Below are 8,350 nucleotides of genomic sequence, written 5' to 3' on the forward strand. Positions count from 1 at the left end.
GCAATGGGCGTGCCCGCACACCATATCCGGCCGGTTTGGCTGAAGACCCGGTCGCAATCCTCGGTTGAAGCAAACAAGATGAAGAAATCTGCTGGGTGCGCTACTTCCACCCGGACATACCTCCTCTCGACCTCGCACTCGCGCCCCAGGGCTTGCACCAGCGCCTCCGGCGACACCGCGGGCCGCCGACCTTGCACCGAGGCAAGCAAAGCGCGGTTGCGGAAATCCGCCTCGAGTGCATCCATGCCCGCGGTGCGCGAGATTATGCTGCCACCGTGAGCCGGCCTCAGATTGGGATCCCTGTGGGTAAGCACCTCCCCACGGAAGCGCTCATGAGCCAGTGGGGGGTAGTGCGCCATGAAGCCAGAGGGGGCGGGGGAGGCGGCGCGGAAGAGCCCACCGTCGGCGATTTGGGATGCACGCAGGGATTTGGTGGAGCCCCGCGAGATCTGGCAGGACGCGGCGCCCGGCTATGCGAAGGGAGGGAGGAGCAGGAGCGAGCAATGTGTCCCGAGACCCAGCAGCGGTGGCAGCGAATTTCACCGGAGCACTCCGCCTTAAAGTGCCCTGCCTCCAGGCATTTAAAGCAGAGACCCTCCTGCCACCGGGGAATCCGAGGCTTGGATGCATCTTGGAGCTTGACGGCAGGAGCATCTTCATAACGGCGCCGGTGACGGCGATTCCGCACTTCGACCCATCCGTCGCCATCTGGCAACAGATCCACCGTGGCAGGACGAGAGCGGCCCGGGAGCGGCGCCACGGACGAAGCAGATGAACGGGAGGCCGCAGCCGGCGCAAGGGCGTTATCTGGCCGTTGGGAGTCTGAGCGATAGGGGGGGGGGGGGGGGGGGGGGGATGAAGGCCATGCACGAGTTTGGGTTTATACAGAGATACGTTTCTGCTCCGGTGCTCCCCCCTTGGGCTGAATGCGTGTGGGAAAAACACAAGGACGGTCCAGATGCGTCAATGGCGGTTCATAGCGAGGGGCACAATGGTCATTTCAGGTGGGCGTAGAGCGCGCGTAGACAAGTCGTAGAGCCCTGTATGAGCCCTTGCCGGCCCGTGTACTATTGTACGCCGGGCGTGTACGTGTATTATACGCTCACGGTTGCGTTTCCCCGCGGTCATGCGCGTGCACGTGTCTTCGAAAACCGTGTTCATGGGACATCGAAGCTGGCTTCGCGACGATGACTCATGAAGAAAACGCGAGGATCTGTTCGATCGTGAAACCGAACCCTGAAGACGCCCGCGTATGAGGAGCGGCGAGGAAATAGACGAGCTGTTGAAAAATTGGAAAGAGTGCCCAGAGCCGGGAAAGAAGTGAAAGGCGCCAGAGCCACTGCTGAAGGTATGGAAAACGAGGTCTGTTTTCTGGGACTTGCCGTACTGGAAGATCCACCGTGTGCCTCACAGCCTTGATGTCATGCATATCACGAAGAACGTGTGCGAGAGTCTGCTTGGTACCCTGCTCAACATGCCAGAGAGGACCAAAGATGGGCCGAAAGCAAGGGCAGACTTGAAATCAATAGACATCAGGGAGGAGTTTCACGCTAATGATGATGATGATGAGGCGAAGCAGGACACGGAAAGTCGTCGCAAAGGCAAAAAGGCCAAGAAGACCGGAAATGACTACCCTCCCGCGTGATTCACTCTAAGTCAGGAGGAGATCGAGCAGTTTTTCACCTGCCTCGTAGGAGTAAAACTTCCTTACGGTTACACGGGGAAGATAAGCACATACCTAGACTCAGCGAAGCAGAAGTTCAGCGGGATAAAGTCTCACGCTTGTCACGTGCTGATGATGCAGATACTTCCAGTTGCAATCTGTGGGATCATGGACGCGCACGTCCGTGAAATGCTATTTGGCCTATGCAACTTTTTTGACGTCATCTCTCGGAAGTCGGTTGGCGTGATGCAACTCAGAAGGCTACAGGAAGAGATCGTGGTGATACTATGCGAGCTTGAGATGTACTTCCCGCCCGCATTCTTCGATGTTATGGTGTATCTGCTGGTCCATATCATGGAGGATATCATCCAACTCGGGCCGACGTTCCTGCACAACATGATGCCGTTCGAAAGGATCAATGGTGTCATCAAAGGATACGTTCGCAATATGTCACGTCCAGAGGGAAGCATAGCCAGGGGCTTTCTGACCGAAGAGTGCTTCTCCTACTGCACGAATTATCTAGGCATCGAGAACCCCGTTGGTCTGCCCATCAACAGGCACCTCGGCAGGCTCGCTGGATGGGGTCACCGCAATGGTCGCCGCGAAATGCATGTCGACTTCGAGGGTCGACTCGCCGACTTTGAAAGAGCAAACCTAGTCGCGCTACAACACATAGACGTGGTCGATCCTTGGGTGGTAGAGCACAAAACCTTTATTGAGAAGACGTACAATGACCGAGGCCAACAGAGGACGGACGGAGATATAATCAAAGAGCACAACTCATGTTTCACGCGTTGGTTCGAGGAGAAGCTTCTGTCGTACCCTTTACATGAGGATTGTTCCGCGGAAGAAAAACTCATATTCGCCTTGTCACAGGACGCCGAGCACAACCTGATAACCTATGAGGCGTACGATATCAACGGCTACACATTCTACACCGAGGGAAAGGACATGAAGAGCGATGGTTATCAGAACTCCGGGGTAACGATGGAATCCTACACCGGTAACGACAAGGACAGATACTACGGAAGGATCGAGGAGATCTGGGAGCTGAGCTACGCTGGAGAGAAGGTCCCGATGTTCCGTGTCAGATGGGCCAAGAGCGTCCTAAAAGAAGACCGGTATTTTACCACCATGGTTATACCCGAAGCCAAATCCAAGACCGCGGGCGCAAACGTCACCGCGAAAAATGAGCCATGGGTACTGGCTTCCCAAGTGGACCAATGCTTCTTCATTACCGACCCGTCAAAGCCCAGTCGTGTTGTTGTGAGGAGAGGCAAAAGGAAGATCATCGGAATGGATGGAGTCGCCAATGAGACATACTTCGACAAGTACGGCGACCCGAAGATGGAACATGACGACGACGATGAAGTGCCATACACCACAAGAAGAAGCAGGACCACCCTACCTAAAGGACGTCCGTTCAACAGAAGAACTCCATTTGCGAAAAAGAAGGGCAAGATGATTGTGAAAAGATAGCTATCTAAGATCGATTGTATTTAAATCATAGTCTTCATTTCTCGATTGTATTTCGATATATTGAAATGATATTTCTTCTGTTCTAGTCCTCATGAATATTTATTTATATTTATTATGGTATTGAATTTCTAACTCACAAAAAGTATTGAATTTGTTAATATTTTTTGAACTCATGAATATTTTTAAATTTCATTGGCACGTTTTGAATTCATGAATATTTTTTCAAATTTGATGATATTTTTTCATATTCATAAATGTTTTACCAATTCATAAATGAATGCAATTAAAAATCCAAAAAAAAACAAATCTGATGATATTTTCAAATAACAAATTTGATGATATTTTCAAATAACAAATTTGATGATATTTTTTCATTTTCATAAATATTTTTAAATAACAAATTTGATGATATTTTTTCACATTCATAAATGTTTTCAAATTTGATCGTCATTTTTAAAAAATTATTAGATGCAACAAAAAATAATTAAAAAAAAGTTACTAATGGCGCACCAGAGGAGGGTGCGCCATTGCTATCACTATTTTTATGGCGCACCCCTTGATGGTGCGCCATTACTAACCTTCCCCCCTCTAGCTATGTATGTGTGTTCTGTCCATCGCTCGCCAGATCCCCCTTCCCTCCCTCGCCAGATCCCCGGGCCCGCTCCACCGTCGCCGCCGACCCCCCGCACCCGCTCCGACAACCCCCGCGCCCGCTCCGACGACCGCCGCGCCCGCTCCGACGAGGTGCACTGCACACTGCTTCTTCCTCCTGGACCACCAGCTGGAGCCGGGAAGCTCTCCTCCGCCGGATCGCCTCGCTCCACCACCGTCGGCATCGCCGCTGCCGCCGCCTCGACCTGCAACACCGGCGCCCCCCCCCCCCCCCCGACCTCTCCAAGCACGCCCCGACCTCACTGTGAGCCGCCGTTCGTATCCCCTCTCTCCCCACGCTTGATTTTTTGCCGTAGCACCGTCCCGGACGAGGCCGAAGCCAGTGTCCGCCATGGCCAAGGAGCCCCGCGCTCCGGAACTCCCGCTCCACCTCCGCCGGATCGCCTCGCTCCACCACCGTCGGCATCGCCGCTGCCGCCGCCTCGACGTGCAACACCGGCGCCCCGCCGACCTCTCCAAGCACGTCCCGACCTCACTGTGAGCCGCCGCTCGTATCCCCTCTCTCCCCACGCTTGATTTTCTGCCGTAGCACCGTCCCGGACGAGGCCGAAGCCAGCGTCCGCCATGGCCAAGGAGCCCCGCGCTCCGGAACTCCCCCTGTCCGTCCGCCATGGCCAGCGTACTGCGCCCGGCTGCGGCCTACAGCGTGCGCGCGCGCCCACACTTCCATGGCCAGGGTTTTCTTTCCAGTGAAACAAATTCTGGAAATTTAATCTCTTTATATGTTTGATTGGGGCTTTTTGTCTCTTTGGAATTCTGCATCTCTGTTCCCATGGAGGCAAGGGGAAGAAAACATGTCTTCTTTTTCTGCCTTGTGCCTTTCTCTCTAGATTTTTTTTCATCTTTCCTGTATTCCTACACTTTTTATCACTGTCAGATGGCTTACTTATAACTTGTTTGTGTGCAGCAGGTCAGTTCAGCGGTTCCGGCTCCTCAGGACCATTGTCGGTTCGCCCAAGTAAGTAAACTCTGTTTCATGTTTTTTTCTGTTTTAATCCTTGTGCTCTGAGGACAACCTGCTATATATATGACTGATGCCTGAGAGATCTTTTTTTACCGATTCCCTCACTGGAATGACCTTATCTCATTATAACAAGAAGAAAGACTTGATTATTTGGCTCGTTAATAAAACATTGTTGTGACCTCTGTTTCCTTGGATCAACTAAAGAATGGTTTCTTTATGTGCCCTTCATACTTGATTTGTTAACTTGTGTCATAGAACTTACATATATACTCCCTCTTGTACCACCTGTGTTTGTGTTGGTCTGCTAGATAACTTGTTTCACTTGTTTTTATGCAAGCAAAACTTCTACTTGACTGTTAAGTTGTACAATCTGTACTTGTACTGTTGGAAGCTGATTAATTTGGCGCAATTTTATTTTTGTTTTGTCAAGTCTATGCACTGATTGAGTTAGATGAAAATGTTTAGTGGCACCAATTTCTGCAAGTCTGTTCAGTCAGTAGGGCTAGCTAGCCTAGTGACTAGCACTATGGTCTTTCTGTTTCGTACAACTGCAATTTCATTTATGTTGTTATAAGTTTGTTGCTGTCAGCATGAGTTAACTTGGTATGCAGTAGGCACTGGTCTCATTCTTAGACCGACACACCCGCAGCGCGCATTCAGGCATCATTTGGTTGTTAGATTGTTTAGCTATGCAGAGTGAAATACTAGCTCAGTTGTGCTAGCAAAGAGGAGGCCTCCAGATTTCTTTTTCTTTGCCTAGCTTCAAGTATTACAAATCATTTGCTGTAATTCCTTCATTGGAAAATCATTGCTTAAACTATTTAGGCAGCAGTGTGCGGCGCAACTCTTTGCAAGATGTTTTTTGAGAAACACAGTACCAGCATGTCGATAATAATTTTGGCAGCAGTGTGCGGCGCAATTCCCTCATTGGATAATGATTTTGCAGGTACCCCGAGAGGCCCTTGAGTTTTCCGGAATGTCGATTAACTTCCGTTCCGGCAAATTCGGGTACTCCATATGTCCTATTTTCAGCAAAGGTCATGGTGAAATTTTCCGTGAATTTTAGCATGACTTTGCTAAAAATAGGACATATGGGGTACTTGCGACTAATGCATGGGCCGGGGTATCTTAGTACTTAATTAAGTAGGATCAACTGCCTCTTGTGTTATACATATAGAAGTGTGATATCAACTCATAGTTATTACTAATGTCAGTTGCTCTCTTTCTGTGCCTTTATACAACATGAGCAATGCATAGTTATTACTAATGGTGCCTCGGTGTCGATAAAAACCTAAATGATGAAAGCTTGGCTTTTAGGGTGCCTCGGCGTCGACAAACCCTAAACGATAAAAGCTTAGCTTTTAGGATGCCTCGGTGTCGACAAACCCTAAATGATGAGACCATGATAATTCCTCACAAAACAACCCTTAAATAACACTGACCATTATGCCGTCACCCTTGAAGCCTTGCGGGCATTTGCAGCCCTTAGCTTGTTCATTCTGTAGATTTCCAAAATTCAGTTTTGTACCGCACACCGAAGCCCCAAGAAAGAAAACTGCAATCTGAAACAGATGATCAATTTTCAGCCCTTGGATTAGTTTAGTATTTTTTCACACACTCAGACACCCTTGCTTGCCAAGTGTGTGAGAGAGATAGTGAGAGGAGACAAAAAGAAGGGGGTTAGGAACAGACTTGGACCTTAGCAACAACACACTAACAGGTTCCATCCCAAAACACCTAGGCAATATCACAAACATCTCTCAATTGTTCCTTGACAATAACCAACTTTTTGGCGACATTCCTCGAGAATTAGGTTATTTGGTCAACTTAGAGATCTTGTTCCTTGACAATAACCAACTTTTTGACCAAACTTTTTTCCTATTTAGAGCGAAACATGGCCCACAACGATGAGGCCGGCGGTTCGGGCAAGGCATTCTGGGAGTTGTCCCAGGAGATGGAGGAAGAACCTCACCGCTATGAGGACGCCGCGGAAGACACCGATCCTAAGTACACAACCGCTAGTGGCGTCGGGGATGACACCACTGATGGTGCCGCCGAGGATGCCACCACTGATGATGGCAGTGCACACACAGATGGCAGCCAACCGAAGAGGCAACGGAAGGACCGGCGCCCGAACGTGCTCGGCACCGTCAAGGAGGAATTTACTGAAGTGTCCTCCGAGGGGCATCCAACGGCGCCCAAAGAATTAGTCAATGGGTACGCGGGACAGCTCGGGTGCATTCTCCGGAGCACCGTCTCGATCAACACCGAGAACCTAAGGCATCGTGACCGAGGGAATTTGCGCAACCTCCTCTTCACGAAGCTGCACGAACGATACAAGTTCCTCGGTGACTTCGCAAACACACGCCTCTCAGGGAATAAAGTGAACAATGCCGCCCTCACGAAGATGAGCACGGCCCTGGCTACTTGGAGAGCCGCGGTGAAGAGAATGATTGAAAAAGGTGATAGTTATGAGAAGATCAAGGAGAAAAATCCTTCGATCAGCGAAGCTGACTACCTGGAGTTCAAGATCAAGTGCGAGAGCAACGCAACCGTGGAATCAAGTCAGTGGGGGAAAGATATGCGGGACTTGAACTTAGGGGTCCACAAACTCGGTCCCGGCGGTTACAGAGTGGCGGAACCTATATGGGACAAGGAGGACGCGGAGCGTGCCGAGCAAGGCCTACCGCCCCTCTTTGAGAAATACCATGACAAGCAGACCAGGAACTATGTCAGGGCCCGGTACAAGATTGACCCGGTAACCAAGGAGCTTACCACGGATCCGAAGACCAAGGCGCTTGAGCGTGTTCTGGAAAGGAATACACCCCCGCGTAATTAGCTCCAAATGATTGCATTCTAATTAATGAAGCCAAATTTCGAAATGGTTCACGTTCCTTCCGCAGGACACTGAAAGCAGTAGCGCGGGGTCGCCTCAGAGCTCCCCTTCTCCCCTTTCGACACCCCTTTAAATAGGCATTGAACGTAATGAAAAACAAGGATAAGCTCAGTAAGCCGTCGTCAGCTGGTCGTGTGGCCGGCAAAGGCTTGTCCACGAAATGGTCAGAATACTATACCGCTGGCCGAAAGGAGAGAAAGACCAGCTCGGAAAGCCAGGAGCGCGAGGTGCAACAACTCAAGGCACAAGTGGCGCGGATTCCGGAGATGGTCGAACAGCAAGTGCGATACCAACTGGGAGCGACGATCACCGCCATTATACCTACCTTGGTTTCTGGGCTACAGGCGTGGATTGCGGGCGGCCAACAGGGGCCACCCCCGATTCCCAGCTTCACGGGCAGCAACTCGCGGAACGCGCCGGCGGCGCCATTGGTGTCTTCGGCGGAGGCGGCATTGGTGTCTCCCGCGGCGGCGCCGGCATTGCAGCTTAATGCAACCAGGTGTGGGAAGAATACGCCGGCCGGCACCTTGGCAGCAAGCGGCCCCTCCGTCACTTGCACGCCCGCCGTTGGCGGTGCCTCGACATTAGCCGAGCTCGACGCCATCACGGTAACTAATTAAGCCTCTCGGCCGATGACTTCGTCTCCTTGCCTTAGACTGGGCATCCCTGACGCCCT

This window comes from Aegilops tauschii, chromosome 1 (assembly GCF_002575655.3).
Source record: "Aegilops tauschii subsp. strangulata cultivar AL8/78 chromosome 1, Aet v6.0, whole genome shotgun sequence".
Taxonomy (NCBI): Eukaryota; Viridiplantae; Streptophyta; class Magnoliopsida; order Poales; family Poaceae; genus Aegilops; species Aegilops tauschii.